Source organism: Ornithorhynchus anatinus, chromosome 19 (assembly GCF_004115215.2).
Source record: "Ornithorhynchus anatinus isolate Pmale09 chromosome 19, mOrnAna1.pri.v4, whole genome shotgun sequence".
Taxonomy (NCBI): domain Eukaryota; kingdom Metazoa; phylum Chordata; class Mammalia; order Monotremata; family Ornithorhynchidae; genus Ornithorhynchus; species Ornithorhynchus anatinus.
This window is the reverse complement of record NC_041746.1, coordinates 28,456,923-28,484,677: the sequence shown is the minus strand read 5'-3', so window position 1 is coordinate 28,484,677 and position 27,755 is coordinate 28,456,923. Positions and strand designations below refer to the sequence as shown.

The following is a 27,755-nucleotide window of genomic DNA, read 5'->3' as shown; positions in this document are numbered from 1 at the left end:
GTAGGAGGAAGCGATAGAGAATGTCGGATACGTGCATAACTGCCATGGCTGAATTTGCTTGGATTTTTCAGCTGCGGTTCTGTGGCCGCAGGTAAATATTCCAGTTTTAGCTGGACATCATCTATTCAACATGACCTAAATCTTCAGAGCCTGGCATGGTGCCAGTGTCCATCCACGATGTCTTTTCTGGAGGAATGATAAGTCTTTCTTTGGTACGGTCATGGAAGCAGGTTTCAGGGAAAGAGGCAGTGACGTGACCTCCCTTGACATGCTCGTTATCCTTCCCAGCGTCTGTGATACTTTCCCTTCTACCCCTCAGGGTCTGTTCCTCCCGCAGCTCCTAGGAGTGTTGGGTTTTTGATCAGTCGTTCCAAAATCTTTCCTGAGGGTAATTTGGATCTCCTCTTTCCTTAAAGCCTCCGTATCTCTTCAATCTTCGCTATTATCTCTTTAGGGAAATTTTTGAGTCCAGGATGAAATCCATATTTTTCAGCCTGGAAGGGAAGGTGGGGAGGGGGGAATCATCCTGATAATAAAGAAAAAAGTATTTGTTCAATTCCTCAATTTGTCAGCTAATTAATTCTGTTTCGCCCTCCTCTTCGTTGTCTGTGTAACAACTCTTTGTCTCTTCAGGAGACCTGGGTTCTAATCTGTGTGGCCTTGGACAAGTAACTATAATTGTCTATGCCTCAGTTACCTCATCTGTAAAATGAGGATTAAGACTGCGAGCCCCTTGCGGGACAGGATTTGTGTCCAACCCAACCTGCTTGTTTCCATCCCAGCACTTAGTACAGTGCCTGGCACATAGGAAGCGCTTAACAAATACCACAAACACTTGACAAAGCGCGTAATAAATCCTCAGTCGATGTTGTCATTTTCTTGCATTTATTTGACGCAAAGCGGTGACTTTCCAGCCAGTGACTTCAGAGCCTTTGCTTCCGTGTCTGCCACATTGGCTGCATTCTCCCCCTGGTAGTTGGGGAAACAGAAGGGAAAGTCGTTCTTTCTACTTTTGCATTCTAAAAGGTCACGCCTTGTTCTCTGCAACTCTGCTCACGCCCACAGGTAACAACCACCAGAGGAGGTGTCATGACCAGAGGGAAAGGACGATGATATTACTCATTGTAACTGAGCTTGGGGTTTGCCTTCTTCTTCCTGTGGGCCTCCCACGAGCCACACAGATCGTGAACCAATTAAACTGTCGACTCCTACAGGTCAGGGTCTCACACGTGAAGCTTTGGACCCCAGGAGACATTGAGTACAGACTGGCCTGGTGGGACAGTAGACAGTGGACAGTAGAGCATGGGCCCAAGAATCAGAAGGACCTGGCTTCTAATCCTGGCCCCTCCACTTGTCTGCTGTGTGACCTTGAGAGAATCATTTGACTTCTCTGCACCTCGGTTCCCTCATCTGTATAAGGGGATTAAGACTGTGAGCCCCATGTGGAACAGGGACTGCGTCCAACCTGATTAGCCTCTACATGCTCCAGGATTCAGGATTCCCAGCAGATATCATTGACTCGTGCTGGGTTATTGAGCAAGAGGGAGAATGTCTGGTGATCTCAGTGGCTGATCTGTCCATCGGGGTGATGACTGGTGGAAGAGATTTAAAATCTGTGGATCAAAACTTCCTGGAAAAGATGATCAAGAGCACATTATTTTTTTCCCCTTTTATTTCCTTCCATCCATCCTTCCACTCTTCTACCAGATGGTTAACTCCCCACCAGATTGTTAGCTGCTAGAAGGCAGGAATCATGCTTACCCAATCTATTGCATCATTCTCTGACAGTAAGCGCTCAGTAAATACCATTGATTGACTTCAGGAAAATCCTTCCTTTTCCTTTTCTTCCTTTTCCTCCCCACCCATCCTTTTATCTCTTCTCTTTTTCCTCCCCCCATCCTTCATTCCAATTCCTTTTCTTTCCCCTCCTCTCCCCATCTCCATCCTTTTTAAGGGAATTGCCATCTATTAATCAGAGTGGATCATGAATCTTACCATTATTTCAAGTGTTAGCTTTCAGGTTCTTGAACAATAAAACAATTACCTACTCTTAATCTGGTTCTTACTTCCATAATCTACATTGCACTGTAAAAAGGAAACAAATTGGGCCCCAGCTAAGTGCATGACATCGTAGGGTGAACCATCCAACCCTCTCCATGGGGAATTCTGTTGATGAATTGCTCCAGGCAGGTGGCTGTCTCATAACCAAAAGGTGCCAGAAACAAAATTCCAGACTTTACACAGTAACTCACTCCATGATATATCAATTCTTGAAATCAAGATCTTAATTGTGTAATTTAAATTCCTCCTGCTGCAATGTAAACTCACTGTGTCTACCAACTCTGTTTTATTGCACTCTCCCAAGTGTTTGATACAGTGCTCTGCACACAATAAGTGCTCAGTAAGTGAAGCTTACTGAAGTGAAGCTAGGGCATAACTGGTCACCTTCCTCTGTTTTGGATTGAATAATTCCAGTTCCTATAACATTAACCTTTCGAGCCTGTTTTCTCATCCTAAAATTTTCCATTGAACTGTCACCTCCACAAGCAGAAACCCTAGTCTCTTTTGTTAGTTTGTGCCTAGTACAGTGCCCAGCACATAGTAGGTGCTCAGTAAATACTAACGATGATTTCTGTGGCTTTCTCTTTTGTCCTCCTAAGTTCCCCCCATTTGTCTTCAGTTCCGGAGCTCAAAATGAGATTCTATTTCTCGAAGCCTAATTCCTTTATGTCCCAATCCTGTTAATAATACAGCTCATTATCATGTCAAATTTTTCAGTGAATCACTTTGCGGAGGCAGCCAGCACTTTGGACTGATGCTAAGTTTGAAGAAAACTGAGGCAGTGTATCAGGAAGCACCAGAAAAATCCACACCCAAAGATGTTCATTCACAATTAGGGAGGCCACATAGGATATCAAACGTGTTATGCTGGGCACCATGTAATGGTATGACATCATATGTGCCATTTTATGGAAGTTGGCTGATGTGGTGTGATTCTAGAGCAGTTTTGGGGGGCGGGGGGGGGAGTCTCCTCAGGGCTTCCCGTGTGCTCTACAGCTGATTTGTCTTCCCAGATCTGTATGAACCCAGGCAACCGCAGAACTACCCCAGGACTTAGTAAAGTGCTTGGCATGTAATAAGTGCTTAATAAGTACCATAACAATGATGGTGATTATGATAATTTTAATTTTCAGTAGTCCCTTTTCACATCTTACTCAGCAGAAAGTGCCGGCACCGTAGAGATCTGCCGTCTAGACTAAATACCATCGATCGATTGATTAAATAAACTTCTCATAATCAACTGCTAAATCGACTAGGCAGGAGCCGCGGGGAGAGAGACTCAATGCTGAAATAAGATAAACGGATGTGTGAAAGTATCCAGTACCATATCAGCACTGGACTCAGGACGGACCAGCGGAGAACTGGACCGTCCCTTGTAAAAGCGGACTTCTGACTGACTTGTTAACCGTAGGAAACTGAGTGCCCTCACAGGATTCTGCCACCTAGGCGCCGCACTGTCCAGCCACTTTTGTGGGCAGGGAATGAGTCAGTTGTAGTATTGTACTCTCCCGAGCACTTAGTACAGTGCTCTGCACACAGTAAGTGTTCAATAAATGCAATTGAATGAATGAATAAATAGACAAGGAGCTAGAAGACTGAGTGAGGAAGATCAGTACAGTGTTCAGGAGATGGTCAGACCACAAGAAGGCGGTGAGCCCCAGACCCAACTGAAGGCCCACAGAAGCCCTGTCTTCATTTTAGGGGAGAGGCCAGCCCCACCACAGTCCCGAGACTATGAGCCCCTTCAGGACTGTGTCTGTCCTGATTATCTTGCAGGTACCCCAGGGTTTAAGTGCTGAACAAATACCACAGTTATTATTATTGTTTGTAGCCCAGTTCCATCTGTGTCCCTTGTGAGCTGCAATTGACAAGCAACACAGCCAGGTCCTGGAACCAAGTCAGTCTGTGATGCTGGACTAACCTCCAGTTGAAAGAGGCCTGGCTTGGGAATCAGAAGGACCTGGGTTCGAATCCCAGCTGTGTGACCTCGGGCAAGTCACCTACACTCTAGACTGTAGGCCCTCTCTAGACTGTAAACTCGTTATAGGCTGGGAATGTGTCTGTTTGTTGTGATATTGTACTTTCCCAATATGTACACAGTGAGCACTCAGTAAATATGATCGACTGATTTAACTTCTCTGTGCCTTAGTTTCCTAATCCATAAATTGGGTATTAAATTCTACTCCCTCCCACTTAGCTGTGGGTCCCATGTGAGATAGAGACTATGTCCAGTATGATTATCTTGTATCTACCCCAGGGCTTAATAAGGTGCTTGGTATGTAATAAATGCTTAATAAGTACCATAAAAATGATGGTCATGATAATAATAATTTTAATTTTTGCAGGGTCCCTTTTCACATCCTATTCAGCGGAAAGTTTTGGCACACTACGGATCTGTCATTATCTAGACTAAATACCATCGATTGATTGATTAAATAAATTTCTCATTATCAACTGCTCAGTAGACGGGATTTAATCATTCTGTTCTAACCAGTCAAAATATTCAGAGAGGAGAGAGTGGCTGAAGCCAAGGTCAACTTGACGCTGTGTCTTGAAGCGCGAGCGTGCCGATGGAAATACTGGCATGAAAGTACTTAGCGCTATCGAGAGAGAGTGTCACTATGGAGCATGGGGGCACCCTGATCTATTTTACTGCCTTGTTTCATGCTGATTAGGCCTCTTAGCATATTTATTCTCAATCGGAAGTGTATTGCCTCGCTTTTGTCCTTTCTGGATTTGTTTTGTGTTTTTTTTTGTGGTCATTTCTACCGCAGGCCATAGTCATTTTGCACCTTTTAGGCTGTGTGCTCCGCTCCCCAACTTCCCACCCCATCTCGGCTTGGCGTTCTACGGAAACTTCATTTGTTGTCTATCTCATGGTCCCTGGCATTAATTACAATTGTAAAATAATACTGTAACCACCAGGGACCCCATCATTCAAATTGCTTGTTATGTCTCTTCATTCCTTCTCTCTGGGACCCTCATATCAATGTGTGTATTTATGCTCAGACTGAGCACTTGGATCAGTACATAGTGGATATTTCAACGTCTGTTTCTCCAGTTAGAATGAAACCTCCTGTGGTCCAAGAACTTATCTTGTGGGCCTATTATTATTATTATTATTGTTATCATTGTTATTATTATTCACCTTACTATGTGTCAAGCACTGTTCTAAGTGCTGGTGTAGATGCAGGATAAACAGGTCCCACAGGGGGGTCACAGACTAAGTAGGAGGGAGAACTTTTTTTTTTCAGTTAAGGAAACTGAAGCACAGAGAAGTTAAGCAACTTGGCTAAAGTCACATAGCAAACAATTGGCAGAGCTGGGAATTAGAACCCAGGTCCTCTGACTCCCAGGCCCATGCTTTTTCTACTAAGCCACACTGCTTCCATGCTGCTGTTGTATCATCCAAGCGCTTGGTCCGGTCCACTTCATTCAGTGTTCAGTAAATGCTATGGCTACTGGCAATAACTAATCTAAAATTTAGTGGGAATGAGGAACTGTGAGACTTAGGAAATGGAACTATCTGGGGCGGTGACAATTTTTTTTCTCTGTTCCGCAGAGTGTAAAAGAAGGGAAGTCACAAAGCCCGCATCCTGGGGGGGCAGTCTTAGAAGACAAGGATTAACACTAAGCCGGCTTTTAGCTTTCTCTGACAAATTTCCCATCTCCCTACTCTCCTCCCCTCCTGCATCTTTCAGGGATTAAGTCCTCACTTAGAACAGTGCTTGATACATAGGAAGTGCTTAATAATTACCGTCATCATTATTATTATTACTAGGCCACACTGCTTCTCCTCCAATCATTTGATCAATCGGGGTCATTTCCAGAAGCCTTATGGTCCCCTCCCTCTGCCCCCCATCTCTGCAATCCCTGTGCTGGGCTCCTGGCTCAGGAGGAGCTGCTTCGGACCGTGCAGCACAGCTCCTGATCTTGTGTCCGAGCACTGAGGATCACGAGGTTCTCCCCGGAGCGCGGCCCCAAGTTTCCCCCCGAGGTCCGTCGGCCCGGCCTGCTTGAGATCTCCTGAGGGTTTTGTCGAGCGTCTGCGCCTGAAGGAGGTTTTGTGTGCGAACGGATTTTGCTCTCTCAGAAAGTAGGTCAGGCAATGACCCGGCAGCAGCAGGATGAGACAGCATTTTGTAGTGCAACTACCAACTCAGCAGCAAACAGACACGACCGACCGTCTCCAGGAAACCCGTCCCTTGAATGTAAATGGCCTACATCCCGCATTCCTCCCCTCTTTCTCATTGCTCCCTCACCGTGGGCCCGTCCTTAGGTTGTTTGTGTGACTGGAGGGCACTCCGAAGGACTCTCCGTCCAGACATCTGTGTCCAGGGGACACTGAAGTGTAAAAATAACTCTGGAAGAAGGGGATGGGACAGGAAGGAGAAAGCAACGGAGTAAGGAGGGGCATAAGGGTAGGAGAGATAAGGAGATTGGGCAGTGGCAAATGAAAACCACAGGCCAACCACTGGAAGTCACCACAGCCAACGTCTTTTAGGGTGAGGAGGTCCAATTGACTTAATCTTGGGCCAGACTGTACCTGTGGCTTCATTCCCAAGGCAGGCCAAAGTTGTGTCAGAGAGATACCTTAGTTTGGCACTTAGATATTTAATTCCCATCTGCCCCACTTAGGTACATATTTATGTTTTTATTTATTTTATTTTTTACGGAATTTCTTAAGCATTTGCTATGTGCCAGGCACTGCTCTAAATGCTAGGGTAGGTGATGATGATAATAATAGTACTTGTTAAGCACTTACAAGGTGCCAAGCACTGTTCTAAGCACTGAGGTATATAGAAGTTCATCAGGTTGGATAAAGTCCCCGTCCCATATGGGGCTCTCACTCTTAATCCCCGTTTTACAGTAGAGGTAATTGAGTCCCAGAGAAGTTAAGAGACATGCCTAAGTCACCAGCAGACTTGTGGAGGAGCCAGGATTAGAACCCAGGTCCTTCCAAATCCCAGGCCTGTGCTGTATTCATGAAGCCATGCTGCTTTTATTGTTTGTTTAATTCTGTAGTGATGTACTTTCTAAGAGCTTAATACAGTGCTCTGCCCATAGTAAGTGCTCAATAAATGCTATTGATTGATCGATCAGATCTTCTAATGCTAACATCCAGACTGTATTACACCGGAACAGACTCTTGTTGTGGGAAGAGCATTCCCTCATGCTTCCACCAGGTTATAACCAAATTGTGTAATGGAAACCCATGTTCTAGTAGAGTTGGACGTCCTCTAGTTTCTAGAAAGGAGCTTTTTAAGGTTTTCCCAACCCCGCTTTTGAAAACTGATGCATCAGCAGGCAGCACCCAAGCTGAGCCGGTAGTATTTCCAAAGGGAAAGGGGCAGACTGAGGGATTGGTTCTGCCTTTCATTTCTTTTCTCAAGACTGTAAGCTCAATATGGGCAGGAGCATGTCTGTTAATTCTGTTGTAGTCTTCCAAGCACTCAGTATAGCACTCTGCACATAGTAAGCACTCAGTAAATATCATTGATTGATTGGCTGATTTAAGCTGGCTGGAATCGGCAAGCAGAACGGATTGTTTTTCCATATTTATCCTAGTCGGGCTTGCTTCCAATCTGCTGAAGTTTGTCCAGTGGCTGTTTGAGGAGCAGGCTTCAGTCAGGGAGGTAGAACAGCTTGAGACACTTCTTACTCCCCTCCCATCACTTAGAGTGGACATTGAAGCCCATTCAAAGCCCAGGATTTTGCATTCCTTCGGACAGGCCCACAATTGTTTTGTTTGATGGTTCTCAGTAAAACCTGTGCAGATGTCACACAACACCGGGCATTTTGAGGAAGGTTTAACAACCACGGAGAAGTGTCTGTCTCCCCCTGCTAGATTGTAAATTCCTTGAAGACAGGGATCATGTTTGATTGCTTCCCCAAGTGCTTAGCACAGTGTTCTACAACCAGTAGGTACTCAATATATGCTTTTAATTGATCTCCTTAAAGTCTGGCCCGTAAAATGACACTAGAGTGACATCTTTAGACAACAATAAACTTGAAATTTCTCCACCCGCCTAAATCCTTCCATCCCTTCCCTCTCCCTTCCCCTCCTCTGGAGGAAATCGCTGAAGATGCAGTTTGGGCATCTGCTTTCAGGTCAGATGTCAAACCCTCCTGCAGGGTGAAATCTCCCAATTAAAAAAGGCAACTAGCCAGTGTCATTAGAGAAATTCCCCCTTTCTAGTAGATTTCACCTGCCAAGGGAGGTTTGACAAAAATGTGGACTACGGGATTCTAGTTTCGGCTGTGGCGTCTTTGGTTGCAAAACTGAGAGCTAGTGAGTGACGACAGTCTCACCGTGACTTTTCCAATCCATGTGCCTTGATTTTGTCCTTGTTTTCCCCTTGAGAACCTCATTCTAATCAGCATTCTGTCCAAGACTGGGCAGGCTCTCTTAAATTTCATTTAGGCCCTCTGCCTGATTTTCATTAAGCCTGAGGGCTGATTTCCTTTAGTCCTCGGGCACGTAGGCCCGACTTAATGCTCAATTCCCAGATGTGCCCAGGCACAGATGCTAGAAGCCAAAAGGTATGAGCAGCCACAACAGGAAAAAGGAGGAGGGAAAATGAGGCTGAGTTCACAACCGTGGGCTCATCACTGCAGAAGCTGATTCAGAAGCCGAAACTCATTTAGATCACCCAGAGTCAGGGTCACAATTGGTTGGGTTTGTCTGTCTCTTTCAGGCGCTTAGAAAAATGCTTGGCACATAGTGAGCACTTAACAAATTCCATCATTATTATTATTATTTCAGTGAGACCCAAATCTGATTAGTTTCATGTTTTTTACTGCCTCCAGTTTTCCCCAACCTGCCCCACTTGCTGATTCCGGTTGTTTCACTGCCCCGGATTTTTACAGTCGACTTTGCCCTGAGCACGCAACTAGAAGCGATGCACCTGGCAGAGAAACTTGTTCCTCCGGCTGGGATGGGTCTCTCACATCATTGCTCAGTGTGTTCGCCTCTCTCGTTTATGAGGTGGCTGTTTGGAGATGTCATAGAGGGCAACTGAGTGTGTCCGTCGCCTTTGCCTCCATCAGGTTAAGTCACAACCAAGCTGGGCAGCCTAGCAGAACTGTGTGGAGGACCGATCGCTCACTTCCAGTCATTCAAATCCCCTCTAGACCGGAAGCTCATTGTGGGCGTACAGCCCACAATGTTATATTTTTATATCATACTCTCCCAAGTGCTTAGTACAGTGCTCCTCACAATGTAAGCGCTCAATAGATACGATTGATCGAAAGTCAATCAGTCAAAAGTTTTGGAGCACTTATTGTGTGCAGAGCCCTCTACTAAGCACTCGGTAGACAAAGTCCCCTTCCTCAAGGAGCTTAAAATCCACTGGTCTGGGTGACCGAAACCATTTTCCAGGTGCCAGAATTGAGACTCTCCTTGGCGTGAGTTGGAGGCCAGTTGGGTCACGATGCTTGTGATGAGTTAGGGAATGTGTCTGTTTATTCTTGTATCGTACTCTCCTAGGTGCTTGGTAGAGTGCTGTGCACACAGTAAGCACGCAATAAATACAACTGAATGAATGAGGTCCACCGGATGACTCGCAGTTCCCTTCTGAAAGAAACTTCCTAATAATGGTCCTTAGGTTCATTAAGGTTAGCTAACCAGCCTGGCCACTAATCCTGCCAGACATCTGCCCCGAGCCAGCCCAGAGGTTACGGGGCTCTTAGCCGTTGACCAGTCCGCAATGCTCAATTCATGGTGCTTGTGACCATCTCTCTCTAGCCAAGATACTTTATACATGTGTGTTTTTTGGCAAGCAGTGTGTCATATCTCCTCCAGGTTGTTACTTGAAAGTTGGAGGTTTAATTATTTTCAGTAGACGATAAATGTCAACTTGCCTAAAGGCGAATTTCAAACTGTCTGGATTTAAGAAGAACAGCGGCTTTCATCCACTAGAAGATCCAGGGGTGACGGTAAAAGGCACGAGGAGTTGTCTTTGCAGAACATTCAGGCAAAGACTGAACATTCAACAGGAAGTCTTCCTGCCCATCATACCCACCATGCATAAATGTGAGCAGCGGAGGGGTTGAGGTAAAGGAGCCTCAGAAACACACTGTGTTGCATTTGAATTTCGACACAGCCACCACCTTCAAACGTCCACGTTGGCAAAAACTGAAGTTCAGTTTTTGGCCCAGTCCGTGGCAGGCAAATCAAACCGTCCTCTTGCTCTGAACCCAGCTATGTTTAGGACTGAGTTAGGGCTTGGGCGCGGGCTAAAGTTGGAGTTTGATGGAGTCTTGGGAATAATAGTAATTGCAATTATGGTTTTTAAGTGCTTACTAGGTACCCAGCACGGTACTAAGCACTGGGATAGATACAAGATAATCAGATCAGGCACAGTCACGGTCTTATAGCTGGCTCCAATCCTTAAAATAATCATCATAATAATAATTTTTTAAAATGGTGGTATTTGTTTCATGGTCACTATGTGCCAAGTACTATATTAAGCGATGGGGAAGATAAGAGATAATCAGGGAACTGTTTTGAGCCACTCTTGGTGATTGAATGGGTCAGTCATTTAGTGTTCAAAGGTAAATGACTTTGTTTTCCACTGCAAACATATTCATGAAGACACATCATGGCTATTCTTGAGAAGTCTAGAAGATGGGTGAGTCAGTTGAAAAGAAAAAATTCAGGCCTGGGAGTCAGGAGACCCTGATTTTAGTCCCAACTCTATCACTTGCCTGCTGCATGACTCTGGCAGGTCACTTAATTGCTTTCTGCCTCTGTTTTCTCATCTGTGAAGTGGGCATAAATTACTTCTCCCTCCCTTTTTAGACTGTGAGCCCCTTGAGGCAAGAGTTGTCTCTTCTGTGACTATCTTTTATTAACCCAGTAAGGCCTGGTTGAACTCCATCATTATTTTTGTGTGTGTATGTGTGTGCATTTACAAATGAATATGCTTGTGCATATGCGTGTGGCTGAAAAACAACTCTGCACCATGTGGGATGCCCCACGCTGTTTTAAAATCTGCCTTCTGCCTTCCCAATCTCCCCCAAACCTCTGCTCAAAGAGAAGGACCTGTGTTCTAATCCCGGTTCTGTCACTTGACTTCTCTGATCTTTCATTTCCTGAACTGTAGAATGGAGATTTAGTCCCTGTTCTTCCTCCCCCTTAGACTGTGAGCCTACTGTGGGGACTGACTGAGATTCTGTCTGATCTTAATGTACCTACCCCAGCACTTAGCACAGTGCTTGTCACATAGTAAGTGCTTAACAAATACCACAATTATTAGTTATTGCTTTTATTGCTGCTGTCTCCTAATAGTCCACTGTTAAGCCACCTTCCTTGAGGCTGTACTTCCTCCTTGTCTTTCAATCAGTGCTATTTATTGAGTGCTTATTGTGTGCAGAGTGCTCTACTGAGTGCTTGGGAGAGTGCAATACAACAATAAACACATTCTCTGCCCACAAGAAGCTTAATGTCTGCCTTGAGGGGGAGGCAGACCATAAAATAAATTATGGTTGTGTATGTGAGTAGTGGTGTGAATGAGAGGTGGGATGAATAAATGGCCTCAAACCAGTTTGTTCTGTGGAGAGCCATGTTCCCTGGAGCTCTACCTACTTGGATGAGAACATCGAATCATTTCACACTGACAAAACCTGGTCCCGGATTCATTTTGCCCAGACGACAAGCCCCACACCTGCAAAGGGACATGTCCACATTTCAATCTGGGCTGCATTTTCTCTCTGGCTTCTGTGTGTGTGGCAGCTGAAGAAAAGGGAAAATGCATTCCTATTTTAACTCACAACTTATAACTGTGTCAACATGCAGACAGTCTGTCAAAGCTAGCTGCTGGTGTTGCCGCTATGAATTAATTTGTAGCGTCACTTGCGAGCGGTAAACACTTTTTGCGGTGCGAACAACTCTTTGTGCAGAGTGAGTTGACAGCAGCCTGCCATCTACCCCTTTAAGAAAAAAACAGAGACAGCAGATCATTGACTGGTGTAAAATAAGCTTGAGGATGGAGGTTTTCCTTGGCTTCTTCTAATGGTTTTCCTTCCTCTGGAACTGAACTGGAGTTTTCCCTCAAATGGCTGAACTCATGTTGAGCAAGAATCCGGCCAGCTTTGTGACTTGGTCCCAGGGGAACCTGGTTTCTAAGCCCGCTGTGGCCCGATCACAGTAAGCTTGAATTTGCTCTGCTTATCTCTGGACCAGCTTGCACTTAGCAGCTTTTGACCCTCGATGCCTTGAGCGGTGTCCAGGAATTTGACTTTCCATCCACCTTGCCTTCGGTGTCGATGACCCAATCTCTTCCACAGAGCTCTCACACTGGAAACTGTCTGCCTTCTCACTATGCATTCCTGTCTCTCCCGCCACAGCTGCAGAGTACTTCTATTTCTAGAGGCAGTGTTACAGTAGTGGAAAAAAAAATCACCTCCTCAGTGAAAGGATAATAATCATAATAGCGGGATTTGTTAAGCACTTACTCTGTGCTAAGCACTGGGGTGGATACAATACAATCCGATCAGACACAGTCTCAGGGCTCGCTGTCAGAGGGAGGGAGAAGAGGTATTCAATTCCCATTTTACAGAAGAAAAAGGGGGCACAGAGAAGTCAAGTCGGTCACACAGCAGGTGAGTGGCAGAGACAGAATTCGAACCCAGGTGTCCTGACTCCCCATAGTAGGCTCTTTCTAATAGGCCGGGCTGCTTTTCTGATTTATTTAATCCTTTCTAGACAATGAACTAGTACATCCCAGTACATCCTTTTCTTGCTTTATGCATAAAATTAATCTGTCAGTTTACACACTGCAACTCCTGAGCTGGGGAGTGAACGTTTGAAAGTGAAGACTTGTGCTCCTCTTATCACATTGTCCACTGAAAGCTCCTGGTGGGCACGTTGTCCACTCCAAGCTTCTTGTGGACAAGGAACACGTCTACCAACTCTGTTGTGTTATAGAAAGAAAGAGGAGGAAAACAGGTGAGGTGGGGGAGGAGGAGCTTGGTTCTCAGTAGGCAATCATCATCCTCGGCAGGGGTATTTATGGTTCGCTGAAGTGCTTGGAAGAGTACAGTATAACAGAGCTGATAGACATGTTCCCTGGCCACAGTTTGCTTAGAGTCTAGACGGGTAGACAGACATTAAAATAAATTATGGCTGTGACATAAGTGCTGTGGAGCTGAGGATGGGGAAAATGAAGGGTGCAGATCCAAGTGACGCAGAAGGGAGAGGGAGAAGGGGAAATGAGGGCTTAGTTGGGAAAAGCCTCTTGGAGAAGACGGGATTTTTAATAAGGCTTTGAAGATGGGGAGAAGGTGGTGGATTTTAGCGCAGCTTGAAGTATTAGCTAGACAGCACACTTGACTTCTGGAGGCTAGGAGATTGGCAAACCTTGCTTAATAATCTTTTTGAGGTCATTCTTTTAGGTGTCCGATCTTGCACCTAGAGAATGCAGCAGAAATAAAGTGAGCATTTTGCTTATTCTGTTGTACTGTAATCTCCCAAGCACTTAGTACAGTATTCTGCACATGGTAAACATTCAATAAATTCCATTGATTTATTGATTGAAGTAATTACAGGGTGGTAGAATCCGGTGATTCTGGGAGGGCTCCTAGGGAACTTCAAATCAGAAGATTTCAGCTACTATGTATTCTCACAGGGGACTGTGGCGAGAGGAGCCCCAAACAAAGGCCAGCTCTGCTAACCCAATTTTCAAATACCATGATTCATATTGCTAGTGTGAGTGCTTTCTATTTTGCTGGGGAGAGTTCTGCCCAAAAGCAATAAAAGCTACCAATATCCCCCAGTCCAAGCTCTTAATAAAAAAGTCTGAGAGTTTACAATTAAGGCTGAAAAGGCTCAATATGACGGCTCCCTGGCCAGTTAGCTGTTTGAAGTCACGCAGAGCCCCTTGCCTTTAGTCACCCCCTACCCAAAATAAAAAGATGGCAGCTATGGCAACCACCCTCATCAGGAAGCAGCATGGTATAGTGGAAAGAGCCCGGGCTTGGGAGTCAGAGGTCGTGGGTTCTAATTTTGGCTCCGCCACTTGTCAGCTGTGTGACTTTGGGCAAGTCACTTTACTTCTCTCTGCCTCAGCTACCTCATTTGTAAAATGGGGGTGAAAACTGTGAGCCCCACCTGGGACAATCTGATAACCTTGTACATAGAGTATTTGGCACAGAGCAAGCATTTAACAAATACTATTATTATTATTCTTAGAGGCCCTGACACAGAGGTGGGTGAGACTTTTCTATCTCTAGCCCCTTCTCCCCATTCCCTAAAATCTAATCCCTCCCAACTCCCTGCACAAAAGTGGCATAAAATAGAGGTACTTCCCAAACTCATTTGTATTAACTGTGTTAAAGTATTAGATTGTATGCCAGAGGATGTTCTGCCCAGACTCCCTAAAACAAGAATGTGCATACTTCCAAGCCAAGTGACTTCTGCTAATTCCACTGCCATCAAAGCCTGGACAGTAGGCTGCCTCTCCGCCCAAGGGTCACTGTCACTCAGACCATCAATTATCGTATTTATTGAGGGCTACAGAGTGCAGAGCACTACGGTGAGTTCTGGGAGACTACTTGAGAAACAGCATGGTGTAGTGGAAAGAGCATGGTCCTGGGAGTTGGAGGACTTGGATTCAAATCTCAGCTCTGCCATGTGTCTGCTATGTGGCCTTGGGCCAGTCACTTTTCTGTGCCTCACTTACCCCATCTGTAAAATAGGGATTAAATTATATTTCCTCCTACTTGAGGAAATAGACTGTGAGCTCTATGTGGGACAGGGACTGTGTCCAACTTGATTAACTTGTATTAACTGTCCCACCATTTAGAGAAGCAGCTTGACTTAGTGGATAGAACATGGGCCTGGAAGTCAGAAAGACCTGGGTTCTAATTCTGGCTCGCCCACTTGTCCGCTCAGTGAGCTTGGGCAAGTCACTTAACTTTTCTGGGCCTTAGTTACCTCATCTGTAAACTGGCAATAAGGACTATGAGCCCCCTGTGAGACGTGGAATCTGCCAACCTGATTAATTTGTATTTATCTCAGCACATAGTGCAGTGCTCTGTGCACAGTAAGCTCTCAATAAATACAATGGAATGAATGAATAACTGAAGGAAAGTAAGCACATAACAAATACCTTTAAAAAATTGAGTCTGCCACTGTAATTGGCTCTGGTGAAGGAAGCGGGACAGGGGAGGAACCGAAGATGAAATTGACTCGATCCAGTTGATTCCCCACCAGATTGTAAGCCCCTTGAGAGCAGAAATCATGCCTACCAATTCTACTGTATTGTGTTCTCTCAAGCACAGGACTGCTCGATAAAACCGATTGATTGATTGAAATGGAGCAAAGAGGCCAAATTAACAAATACCATTAAAAAAACAGTCTTTGGCATATAGGAAGCACCGAACAATACCATTATGATTAATATTATCATTATTACCATTATTATTATTTTTAGAAGCAAAACACATTGCCTGCGCTCAAGGGGCTTGCAGTCTAATCTAACCATCATCAAGGAAGCGGTGCTGTGGGCTGCCCTCATTTCTCAGCTCCCTCCTCTCACACAGACTCCTAACCCCACCCACCTGCTTTCCTCTCACCCTGTGCCTCTAAACCACCACCACAGCTGCTCCAGGGCCAAACCTCCCCCTCTTTATTCCCCTCACACCCCAGGGGCAGCTGCCCCAGCCAGACTAATGGCACCGAATGGGGAGGTTCTGTGGTATCCCCCACCGGCTCCCAGGTCAATGAGGAGGAGCCTTCAGAACCTTAGAGGGCAGAGAAGAGTGAGTGGAAAATACAGAAATGGCAGGTGGCATTGTATGGAAGGGGATGTGGGACTGTTTGGGGAGGAGACAGCTGTGTTAATTTGCCTCATCACTGGAATGCTATTACCAGTTTCTATAAATAAACATACAAGCTAATGTTTTGATTATCCTTTTTTTGGTAAAATGACACATTTTCCTCTCCCTTCATTCCTTCTCCTTTTTCTTCTTTTCTATTCACTGAGATTGAATTGGTTCTCCAAACCACGTGTTTCTACCATAGCGTCCGTTGTGATTATCCCAAACAATCTAAACTAGCAGGTTAGAAATGTGCTTTTTCTCTCCTTCATCCATTTCCCTTAAACGAGTGAGATCTCAGCCTCCCTTCTCCCTCCCTTCTTCAGTTTGTGGTTCCCCCATTCTCCGTAGTAGTCCCCCTCCACCCTAAATGGAGAAGCAGTGTGGCCTCATGGAAAGAGCCAAGGACTGGGAGGAGTCAGAAAATGCGAGCTCTAGATCCAGTTCCATCACTGGCTTCCTGGCGTGACCTTGGGCAAGTCGCTGTACTCGCCTGTGCCTTACTTTCCTCAGCTACAGAGGTGGCTTTGCTGCTGCTTTCTTCTCTCTCTTCTGTCTCCTCCTGTGTCCTTCTCTCAGGTACCGTTGCCAGCCTCCCCCCCCCAACCGCCGTGCTCTTGGGTTTCTTGGGGTAGTTGGCTTGTGTGGCTGGCGTCGGAGGAGCCCTGTCAGCCTCTTCACCTCCAGGTGCCTGGGAGCACAGACGGCCCAGTCAGTTCTCCCATAGCCTGGGCTTTTACTATGCGTTTCGGCTAGAACCGCGTTGGGGATTTAGGAGACGTTCTTCCGATAATGAGGGTCTGTCCAGATAGAGAGCGATGTGTTACTTACGCACACACAGTGATGCAGGTCTCTCTCTCTCTCAAAGAGAAGCAGCGTGGCCTAATGGGAAGAACACAGGTCTGGGAGTCGGAAGACCTGGGTTCTAATCGTGGCTGTGCCACTGGCCTGCTGTGTGTCCTTGAGCAAGTCACTTAACCTCTCTTTTCCTCAGTTTCGTCTTCTATAAAATGAGGGTAATGATACCTGCCTTCCCTCTCAGGGATTTTGTGAGGACACGAGGGAGCTAAGTAATGCGACGGCATTTTGGGGAAGGAAACCGCTATATTATATAAAATCACGGTATTGTTATGGTGTGAGATCATCACGAGTATAACCCAGCATTGTAATAGAGCTTTGTGTAGACGTGATCTTTTGAAGGCAAGAATAGTATCTACCAACTCTATTGTATCGGACTCTCTTGAGTGCTCAATGCAGTGCTCTCCATGACGTAAGCGCTCAGTAAATACCATAGATAGATGGGTTGAATGCCCTTGCACTTGTCCCCCATCTCCTGAGGATGCGTTTCTGCTTTTGTCTCCTTTTGTAGGTGTAACTGTCATGCTTTGGAGCCTCAGCGTCCAGTTCACCAGGTAGTACTCTGCCTCCAGAAACAGAACCGCCCCGACTGAGGCCTAGGTAAGTGTTTCTGCAGCAGAAGGCTGAGTAGGCAGCTAATGGCATTGTGACTAAGGGGCTGAGGGTGTATGATTAAGAAATAATCATAATTGAATGCTACTTCTCTCTGTCACTTATGGCAAAATTCAAGAAGGTTGTGGAAACCCCAAATAATAATAACAGTAATTAATATCTGTGGTATTTATTAAGCGTGTACTGTGTGCCAAGCACTGAAAACTGTGGTAAATACATTGACGGTTCTCCAGTTCATTAACCCAGCCCAAGGAACCAATTTACAAGAGCTTAGAGTTGAGTTTCCAGGAAATCGGGTAGCAAGGATTGCTATCAGTCCCCTGGGCAATGCTAATGAGCCACTGATAGCACCATAACCCCGGGAGCCTTTGATTCTGTGGATCCAGAGGAGGAGAGGAATAAGACACTGGGAAGGTGAGGTGAGAGAGGACAGCTAGAAACTGTGAGCGAGAGTTGGGTGGTAGTGGTTGGTTAGGGAGGAGTTGGCCTTCCAGATGTGGAGTAAGCTTTTATTTATCTTTGATTTTGATGCCCTCAGCAGTCATTTGTCTTGCTCAGTTCTTTACCCATGATTTTTCCCGTTGTCCATTCCCTCTTTCCTCGATTCATCGCCCTCAAATCTGCAGATTCGCATTTATGCGTTGGATGGCTTTACCAGCTGAACATAAACAGGACTCGTGTGTGGGCTCATCTAATTTACCGATTGCTTCCACCAGCTTGAGGTGCAAAATTGTGCGTTTTCAGTTGTAGAAACCCAGGCCTTGATCAAATGGGGACACTCCCTAATTGTACAGGGACCAAGCTATTACGTAGCCAGTAAGCTTTCATGCAGATTTCGCTTTTATGGGAAGAGATGGCTTTTATCATCAAATTGGGCTCTGAGATGATTCTGACAAGTTCGTGCTGGTAGCTTTGATCTGGGAGCCAGATGTAGTTCTTTAAATATTCAGCGATGTTTAAGGGTCCCCTTTCAAATCACTGAGAGTTCTGGGTTGTTGGTTTCATTGAAAATATTTTTTTGTTGCTGTAACCTAGACAGCTTAAGTAAATGTTAATTATATTTCAGCAGTAGCTTTTCCAGGCTTTGGGTTCCACCAAGTGCCGGGTATTTTCACCAAATGATTTCTCTGCTGGCTGCTGAACAGTGTTAGGAAATTTTTAGAAAGCTGTTTTTGCAGCTGTTTTACTCTACCCCATTCAGCTTCTGTGTGGTTTCGTTTTAATTCAAACAACAATGTGTATTTGCCTTGAAAGGCTTAGGTATCATCAAAGTGTTGTGTATCTCAGTTACCTATTAGTGGTGGCTGTCTTGAATACACTCAGTTCTACTGGCAGGACTAGGAGCATTCTTAATAACAACAATGATATTTATTAAACTCGTTGCCATAGGCTATAAAGCATTCAATCACCTTGCCCCGTCCTACCTCTCCTACCTGATTTTCTACTACAGTCCAGCACACACACCTCTAATGCCAACCTACTCACTGTACCTCGGTCTCATCTATCTCGCCACCAACCCTTCACCAACAACCTGCCTCTGTTCTGGAACACCCTTCCTCTTCATATCCTACAAGATGATCTCTCTCCCCACCTTCAATGTCTTAGAAAAAGCACATCTCCTCAAAGAGGCCTTCCCTAACTAAGCCCTCATTTCCTCTTCTCCTATTCCCTTCTACCTCACCCTCGCACTCAGATACCCACCCTTTATTCACCCCTCCTTCAGTCTGATGGCACTTTAGTATATAGCGGTAATTTATTTGTTTAGATATAATGTCTGCCTCCCCCTCTAGACTGTAAGCTCATATTGGGCGGGTAACATGTATACCAACTCTGTTGTGCTCGACACAGAGTAAGCACTCGATAAGTACAGTTGGTCAATTAAGCACTTACTATGTGCCAAGCATTGTGCTAAGCCCCAGACTACGTACAAGGTAATCAGAGGGGCCCTGTCCCTGTCCCATACTGGGCTCATAGTCGAAGGGAGAGAGAGAATAGATTGGATTAGAACCCAAGTTTGCTGACTCCCAGTTCTGTGCTCTTTCCACTACTCCATGCTACTTCTCTCCTTGAGAGGAAACCCAACCCTTTCTTCACCTTCTCATCCTCCTCTCCTCCCTTGTCACCCTCTCTCCTCCTTCTCCCAGTCCTTGTTTTTTTCCCTTACTACCACCCCCCCCCCACACCCCCGGTCCGTTCCATTTCCTCCACCTTCTCATCCTCTGCCTCTTCCTATTTTTCTCTCTCTTCTCCCCCTCTCCTCTCCTCTTTTCTATCCCTTTCCCTCGTCCTATGGCCCTTTCCATTTCTTTTCCTCAGTTCCATCCCCTCTTCTTCCTCTTTGCCTTGCCTCCTCCAAGCCCCAGCCTCCCCACCCCCTGCTCCAAGTCCAAATCCTTTCCTCTTTCCCCGCCCTGCAGGATAACACATCAATGCCCTGGGTCATACCGAGGCCTGGCGGGTGGAAGCGACACCACAGCGGCTCCTTCAAATCTTTTACTCTTGATGACTGCAAAGTGAGTGGCCACCAAACAGGCCCAGATTCCCCAAACAGACAAAGATCCGGGCTTTATGGGAAGTCGGTTCACATGGTGGATGGGAAAGAGGGAAAGATTTTCATCCCAGCCCTTGATTCCTTTTCTTTCAGCCGACATCGAACGTGATCATTCGCCTCCTCCTCCTTTGACCCAGCAGTGGCAGGGCTACATAAGAAAGGTGGCAGAGGCCAGTGGCCTCTAACCTCCACCAAAGGCAGGAGTGCTGAGTGGTTGCCTCAGTCTTGGCTCTTATGGGAGGGATAGCAGCAAAGCCGGAGGTGGGGAGGGGGACCACTGACCCCTCAGTGACTCGGGGCTTTCATCTGCGGAGTGAGGACTTCTTGCTGACCTACCCGAAGGAGATGCTAGGAAGAAGGCCCAGTTAATTAGGAAGGATTGATGAAAACTGACACACAGATCATCCCTGTCATTTCCAGGAGCTCTTCCCTGGGTCTGAAGAAATTACATGATTTGCATGAAATCAGCTAGTTATGATGGTAGTAATGTATCTATTGAGAGTCCTCTGGGTGCAATGCACTCTTTTTGGTTAAGGCATTTATTGTATTCTCACTAATCAATCAATTGTATTTACTGGGCGCTTAATATGTGCAGAGCACTGTACTAAGTCTTTGGGAGAATAAAGTACAAAAGAATTAATAGATATGTTCCCCATCCATAATGGGCTTACAGTCTAGAGACACTATGCTGAGTACTAGGAAAAGTGCAAGATTATCAGATTAGACAGAGTCCCTGTCCCATGTGGTACTCCCAACCTAAAAAGTAAGGAGAACAGACCCCCAGTTTTGTAAATGAGAAATCCGAGGCCAGAGAAGCCAAACAGACAGAGCTGGGATAGCAATAATAATAATAATTCTGGTATTATGTTACATGCTTAATATGTGCCAAGCACGGTTCTAAGCACCGGGATGGATAGAGGATAATCAGGTCAGACCCAGTCCCTGTCCCACCTGGGGCTCAAAGTCTGGTGGGAGAGAGGGCAGATATCGATGCCCCATGTTGCAGCTGAGGACACAGAGGAGTAAAGTGACTTGCCCAAGGTCACAGAACAGGCAAGGGACAGAGCTGGGATTATCACCCAGATCTCCTGACTCCCAGGTCCGGGCTCTTTCCTCTTGATCCTGCTCCCTCCATGGAGTCCAGTTTCCAACTGAACAAACTCCAGAGAAGAAGGAGGATCTTGAAGGGAGGGGTCTGTGAATGGGATGCTGGCACAGCTTGTTCCCCAACCTCTTTCCTTCAGGGATCGAGCCAACACCAGAGAGGCAGACGGGAGTGAGGGTAGCTTCAGTTTACCCAACAGAAGGCTGTGTATGAGGGAAGAGAGGAGGACTCCCACAGTGCCTGGCTTCCAGAAGCCCATGACCCAGAGCTACTTTTAGACAAAGCCCACCTCGTTATGTACTCGAACGTGGCAGTGCTGTGGCATACAGACATCGAAACCAAAGCTGGTCCCTCCATGGAAATCTCCAAGACGACACAGAAATTGAAAGAGGAAAGAACTATTGCTTGGTTGGAAAACTTTAACTCATGCCTTTGAGGGATATGAATTATATCCTCCCAGCCTCGAGCAATCCATCAGTGGTATTGGACAAGGGACAAGTTAAAAGCTCCTAAAAGTGTACTGAAAGTTTGGATCATAATGATTTATGTTAACGTCCGTCTCCCCGTCTAGTCTGTAAACTCTGTGGGCGAGGAACACGTCTACCAATTAGGTAATATTGTACTCTCCCTAACACTTGATATACACAGTAAGCGCTCAATAAATATGATCAATTGATTGATTGAGAGTTAAAAATTAAAAGCCCTGATTCGTACCCTCAAGGAGCTTATAGCCTTCTAGACTGTCCCCCAAATTTTGGCTTTGCTTTAAAGCACTCCCATTTTGAACCTCGTCATTCTGGTTACTAACACTTGGCCTTTTTGACTTCACTGCTCGTACTGTAAAGTCTTTGTGATTCACGAGACAAGAAAGCAAAGGTGTAACCCTAAGCAACACAAACCATTTCAATGTGGGGACTTGAACATGTGTAAACAAGAAGAGAGGCAGAAGTAAGTAACCAAAACAGGATCTAAGACATTTTTACAAGCAAGAGTTCATTTCTGCTGAGGATGCATAATCCCCGTATGACATCAAAGTCGGGTCGCCTGGATTGCCCTCTCCGAGCACTCTGGCTCAGAGATTCATTCATTCAATAGTATTTATTGAGCGCTTACTATGTGCAGAGCACTGTACTAAGCGCTTGGAATGTACAAATCAGCAACAGATAGAGACAGTCCCTGCCCATTCACGGCTTTACAGTCTAATCGGGGAGACAGACAGACAAAAACAATAGCAATAAATAGAATCAAGGGGATGTGCATCTCATTAAAACAATAGAAAAATATGGAACACTTCACAAATTTGGGCCAAAGAGGTGTGATTGGATGAGAGGTCAGGGATTCCGGATGCAGGGGACCTCCCCCCGCCTTCTCACCCACCCACTAAGGTACTGTGACCAATTGAGCTGATTTTTCTTTAAAGAGACTTTTCTTTGTTGCTAATGTCTCAGTTGTTCTAGAAAGAATCTTACTCCTCTTTATTCCCTTCACTTGTGCAAGCCCAGATATTTAAGCCAGTGTAAGATCCTGAAGAAATGAATGTTTATCTAAAAATTCTAGAGAAGCGGTGTGACCTAGTGGAAAGGGCACAAGCCTGGAAATCAAAAGAACCTGGATTCTAATTCTGGCTCTGCCAATTTCCTGCTGTGTGACCTTGGGCAAATACTTACCCTCTCAGTGCCTCACTTTCCTTATCTGTAAAATGGGGGGTGGGGGGTCCAATCTCTGTTCTCCCTTCTACCGGGCAGAGAACTCTTTGGTAGTATACTCTCCCAAGCACTTAGTTCAGTGCTCTGCACATGGTAAGTACTCAGTAAGTACCATTGATGTGAGCCCCATGTGGTATAGGGACTATGTCCAACTATTTTGTATCCACCTCAGCACTTAGTACGGTTCTTGGCACATAGTAAGTGCTCTATTATTAAAAATAAGTACTTTTAATAATAATAAAGAGTAACTAAAGCCTCAGAGAAGTTTCATTCATGTGCCCTCCCCTTTAGAAACCCATCACGGACAAGTCAACCAATCCATTCATCTGTGGAACTTTTTCTGAGGCTTTTAGATCCATCTTGTCTATCTCACATCTTGTCTATCCCACGTCCCTTTCCCACATTCCCCCCCTGGCCTAGAACTCCTTCCCCATCCATATTGGCTGGACCACCACTCTCTCCACCTGCAAAGCATTAATAAGATCTCATCTTTTTCAAGAGACCGCCCCTAATTAAGCCCTCTTTTCCCCGGCTCGCTCTCCTTTCCTTGTCATCTGTACACTTCAATCTGTGACCTTTGGACACTTGATATTCATCTCACCCCAATCCCACAGCATTTACGTACATATCTTTAAATTATGCATTATCAAGTACTTCGTCATATTAATGTGTCCCCTTTTAGACTGTAAGCTCGTTATGGGCAAAGCACTTTTCTGCTAATTCTGTTGTATTTTACTCTCCCAAGCACTTAGTACATATTAAGAGCTCAAGAAATGATGATTAATTGATTTTACCATTTTAGTCTAAGTCATTTCAGGCCTCTCATTTGTAATTTATCCAAAATCCTCCCCCCTACTCCCCCAATATATTGCAGTCTTCCGTCTGCCCTCCTCCTGGGGGAATCATGTGCGATATTCGTGCCACCCACTGTGATCAGAAATGTTTCCCTTTGTTTGTGTGGAAAGACCAGGAAGGCCCAGGCCACAGCCGCCCCCTCCTCCCCCACCAGACTGAAGCAGCTTCGTCACGGATCTGTACGTTGAGCTGGGAACTGAGCTAAGGACAACCATGACACGGTCCTGTCTCTCAGCAGCACAAGAGCGATGTCACAGAGAAGGCATTGTGATCTGGGTGGAGGGTTCCCTGCCCCCTCACCCTACTCCGTCGCTTTGTGAGTGTAACACAGTACCCACTCTTGGTCTTCCCCTGCATGTACGTCCCATTAGATTGAGAAGTAGGACCTAACTTAAGGTTAACACAAAGCCGTTTAGTTGTGGTGTTTAAGCACTTACTTCCTATCAAGTGCTGTACCAAGGACTGGGATTGGTACGAGATAATCAGGAGGGACACAGTACCCGTCTCTCATGAGGCTCACAGGCTAAGTAGGAGGGAGGACAGGTACTGAACCCCCATTTTACAGACGAGACGGAGGCCCAGAGAAGTTAAGCGGCTTGGCCGACGTCTCTCAGAGGGCAGGCGGCAGAGTCGGGATTAGAACCGAGGTCTTCTGACTCCCGGGCTCATACTCTTCCCTATCCTTGCAGAAGTCAGTAGAACAAACAGGTACCGGGTTCTGGACTCAGGATCCCAAAGAGAGGACTCCAGGTTCCAACTTCTGCCTCCTTCCTGTGCTGTCCATCCTTCTAATGGGGGGCTTTCAGAAAAATGAGCTGGCACGTGTGAAGAGTCCACTGACGGTCACAACTACATGAGTCACTCTGTGTCACTGCAGCGCAATCTCCAGGTGAGGGGGTGGAGAAAGAGGAAGTGAACGGTGTCTGCTTTCATTATGATGCAGGGTCTGGAGGGGCACTCCTGCACAGAGAGCACAGTCTGTCGCCGGACCCGACTCTGGAGTGTTGTTTCATCACTACCCTGAGACACGTCCTCCTGTCCTCGAGAGGGTCAGGGAGGAGGGATAAATATGAGTGCACATATTCGGAATTTCCTCTTCACAAATTATTAAGCAGGAATCAAACTCAAAACACACACTGACTGCGGGGCAATCCCTCTCGGGACTTGGTTACTGTCACACTGCACTCTTCTTTAGTAAGCAAAGCACCATTTTGGGGGGCAGTCTCCTTATCACTCTTCATTCCATCAATCATATGTAAGCTCCTTGTGGGCAGGGAACATGTCTACCAACTCAATTGCATTGAAATCAATCAGTGATATTTATTGAGCACTTACTATGTGGAGAAGGCTCTCCTAAGCGCTTTGGAGAGTACACTATAATAGAGGTGGTAGATACATTCTCTGCCCACAACAAGAATAGTAATAATAATCGTGGTATTTGTTAAGTGCCTACTATGTGCCAAGCACTGTTCTAAGCACTGGGATAGATACAAGGTTATCAGGTTGGATACAGTCTATGTTCTACGTGGGACTCACAATCTTAATCCCCATTTTACAGATGAGGTAATTGAGGTACAGAGAAGTTAAGTGATTTGTCCAAGGTCACAGAACAGACACATGGCAAAGCCGGGATTAGAACCCACATCCCTTGACTCCCAGGCATATGCTCTCCCCACTAGTCCATGCTGCTTGCTTACAGTCTAGAGAGACGTTGTACATTGTACTCTCCCAAGCGGTTTAGTACAGAGCTCTGCACACAGTAAGCACTTGACAAATACCATTGATTGATTGATTGAGCACCTACTCTGTGCTGAGCACTGTACTGAGTGCTTGGTAGTGTTGAGTAGTGAATAGACACTATCCCTGCTTTCAAGAAGTTTACAGTCTGTTTCGTTTCAAGTCTTCTCTTTGCCAGTTCAGAGGGAATTGAGAGGAAAGATGCTCAGTTGTACTTCACAGGCACATTTGGGTGTATGAGATTTTATCTATTTTTTTATGGTATTTGATAAGCGCTCACTACATGCCAGGCAGTGTACTAAGTGCTGGGGTAGATACTAGGAGATCAGGTTGGACACAGACCATGTCCTATATGGGGCTCACAGTTTTAATCCCCATATTACAAATGAGGATACCGAGGCATAGAGAAGTAAAACAACTTCCCCAAGGTCACACAGCAGATGAGGTGGCAGAGCCAGGATTAGAACCCAAGTCCTTCTGATGCCTAAGTCCATGCTCTATCCATTAGGCCACACTGCTTCTCTATTATCTGGAAAACTGAAAAGGTACCCAGATCTGGTGACCTTCCAGCGAGAACTGGACCAGTTTCTCCTGAGCCTCTGGGAACCAGGGTCGGTTCGGGAATTCTGGGTCACGCTTCACTGGGCTCCCGGTCTGGACTGGACCAATCTCCCCTGAGACCACAGAATCGTGACCTGGTTGGTTTCCTTGAGGCCCAGGCCAGATCCGACCTCAGGTGACCTTTGCCGCCAGTTCAAACCATCTAGAGTCCTCAACTAGTCCACTCTCAACAATCAGCCAAGAAGGTGGGGGACATTTACATCCGACCCAAAATCTTGGGGAAGCTGGAGAGTCAGTGGTGCGATGGCCATCTTACCCTTCCCCTGTCTCTGAGACCCGATCCCTCCCTGTCTTTACTCTGACTTAGGGATACTCTGATTTAGGGAGAAGCAGCGTGGCCTAGTGGAAAGAGTACGGGCCTGGGAGTCAGAGGACCTGGGTGCTAATCTCAGTTCCTCCACTTACCTGCTGTTTGACCTTGGCAGTTTACGTCTCTGTGCCTCAGTCCCTCATCTACAAAATGGAGATGCAAAACCTGTCCTCCCTCCTACTTAGACGGCGAGCCCCATGTGGGACCTGTTGGTCTTGTATCTACCTAAGAGTTAATCAAAAGCACTTAACAAAACCACAGTTATGATTATAATGATGGTATTTGTTAAGCGCTTACTTTGTGCCAAGCACTGTTCTAAACATGAGGGTAAATACAAGGTAATCAGTTTGTCCCACCTGGGACTCAGTCTTAATCCCCATTTTACAGATGAGTTAAAGAGCAAGCCCATGCTCTTGCCACTAAGCCATGCTGCTTCGTGGCTGATTATTACTATTATTACTATTATTAGGAGTAGCTCTAGTGGATAGAATGGATAAGAGCATGGACCTGGGAGTCAGAAGGACCTGGTTCTAATCCCGGATCTGCCACTTGTCTGCTGGGTAACCTTGGACCAGTCACTTCTCTGGGCCTCAGTTACCTCATCTGTAAAATGGGGATTGAGAAATCTGTAAAATCTTTAAAATTTGTAAAATGGAGTTTGAGCTGTTAGTACAGTGCTCTGCTCACAGTAAGCTCTCAGTACGTAATGATTGAATGAATTGAGACAGTGAACCCTATTTGGAACAGGGTCTGGATCCAACCTGGTTGACTTATATCTACCCCATCCCTTAGTGCTGTACCTGGCACATAGTGAACGCTTAACAAATATGATTTAAAAACAAAAAAAGGGGTAAGAGAAGATTTGTCAGCCATGTAGGCAGCTCCAAATAGTAGCGTGGTCATTTCAAGTTACCCTGGGAGCAGAGGCCAGCTGCAGGCGGTGAGCAAGAGAGGCAGCTGCCTTAGGCAAGAGCAAACAGTTGCTTGCTTGTGTCTTGTTCCATGTCTCGGAAGGGGAGCCCGTGTTCACGGGGCCTCGAAAGCCCCCGCACCCCTCCTGCTTTGCTCCAGAGCTGCTGCATTACCCATCACCCCTCTTACCCACACAGACACAAAGTATAATAATAATAATTATGGTATTTGTTAAGTGCTTACTATGTGCAGAGCACTGTTCTAAGCGCTGGGGTAGATACAGGATAATCACATTGTCCCACATGGGGCTCACATTTTTTAATCCCCATTTTTGCAGATGAGGTAACTGAGGCACAGAAAAGTTAAGTGACTTGCCCAAGGTCACACAGCAGACCAGTGGCGGAGCCAGGATTAGAACCCATGACTTCTGACTCCCAAGTCCAGGCTCTTTCCAGCTAGGGGGAGGATTGAGTTTTGAAAATGCACCAAGATTGTCATAGCTAAATCCAGCTGGAACCCAATAAGGCTTGAAGACAGAATCTACCAGTGCAGCGCGTAACTTCCTAGCTCTGAGTGGGATCGGATGGGCAAATCAATTAACCTCTT

The 27,755-nt window shown here is 45.9% G+C and overlaps 1 protein-coding gene across 1 annotated transcript in view; it reads left to right on the top strand.

The window, feature by feature from the left end:
- BACH2 (BTB domain and CNC homolog 2) overlaps window positions 1-27,755 on the top strand; it is a 182,327-nt gene that overhangs the window by 42,145 nt on the left and 112,427 nt on the right. Inside the window, exon 2 of the mRNA XM_029047528.2 lies at window positions 17,252-17,340. The gene's annotated coding sequence lies outside the window, so the exon portion shown is untranslated. The remainder of the gene's footprint in view (window positions 1-17,251; window positions 17,341-27,755) is intronic.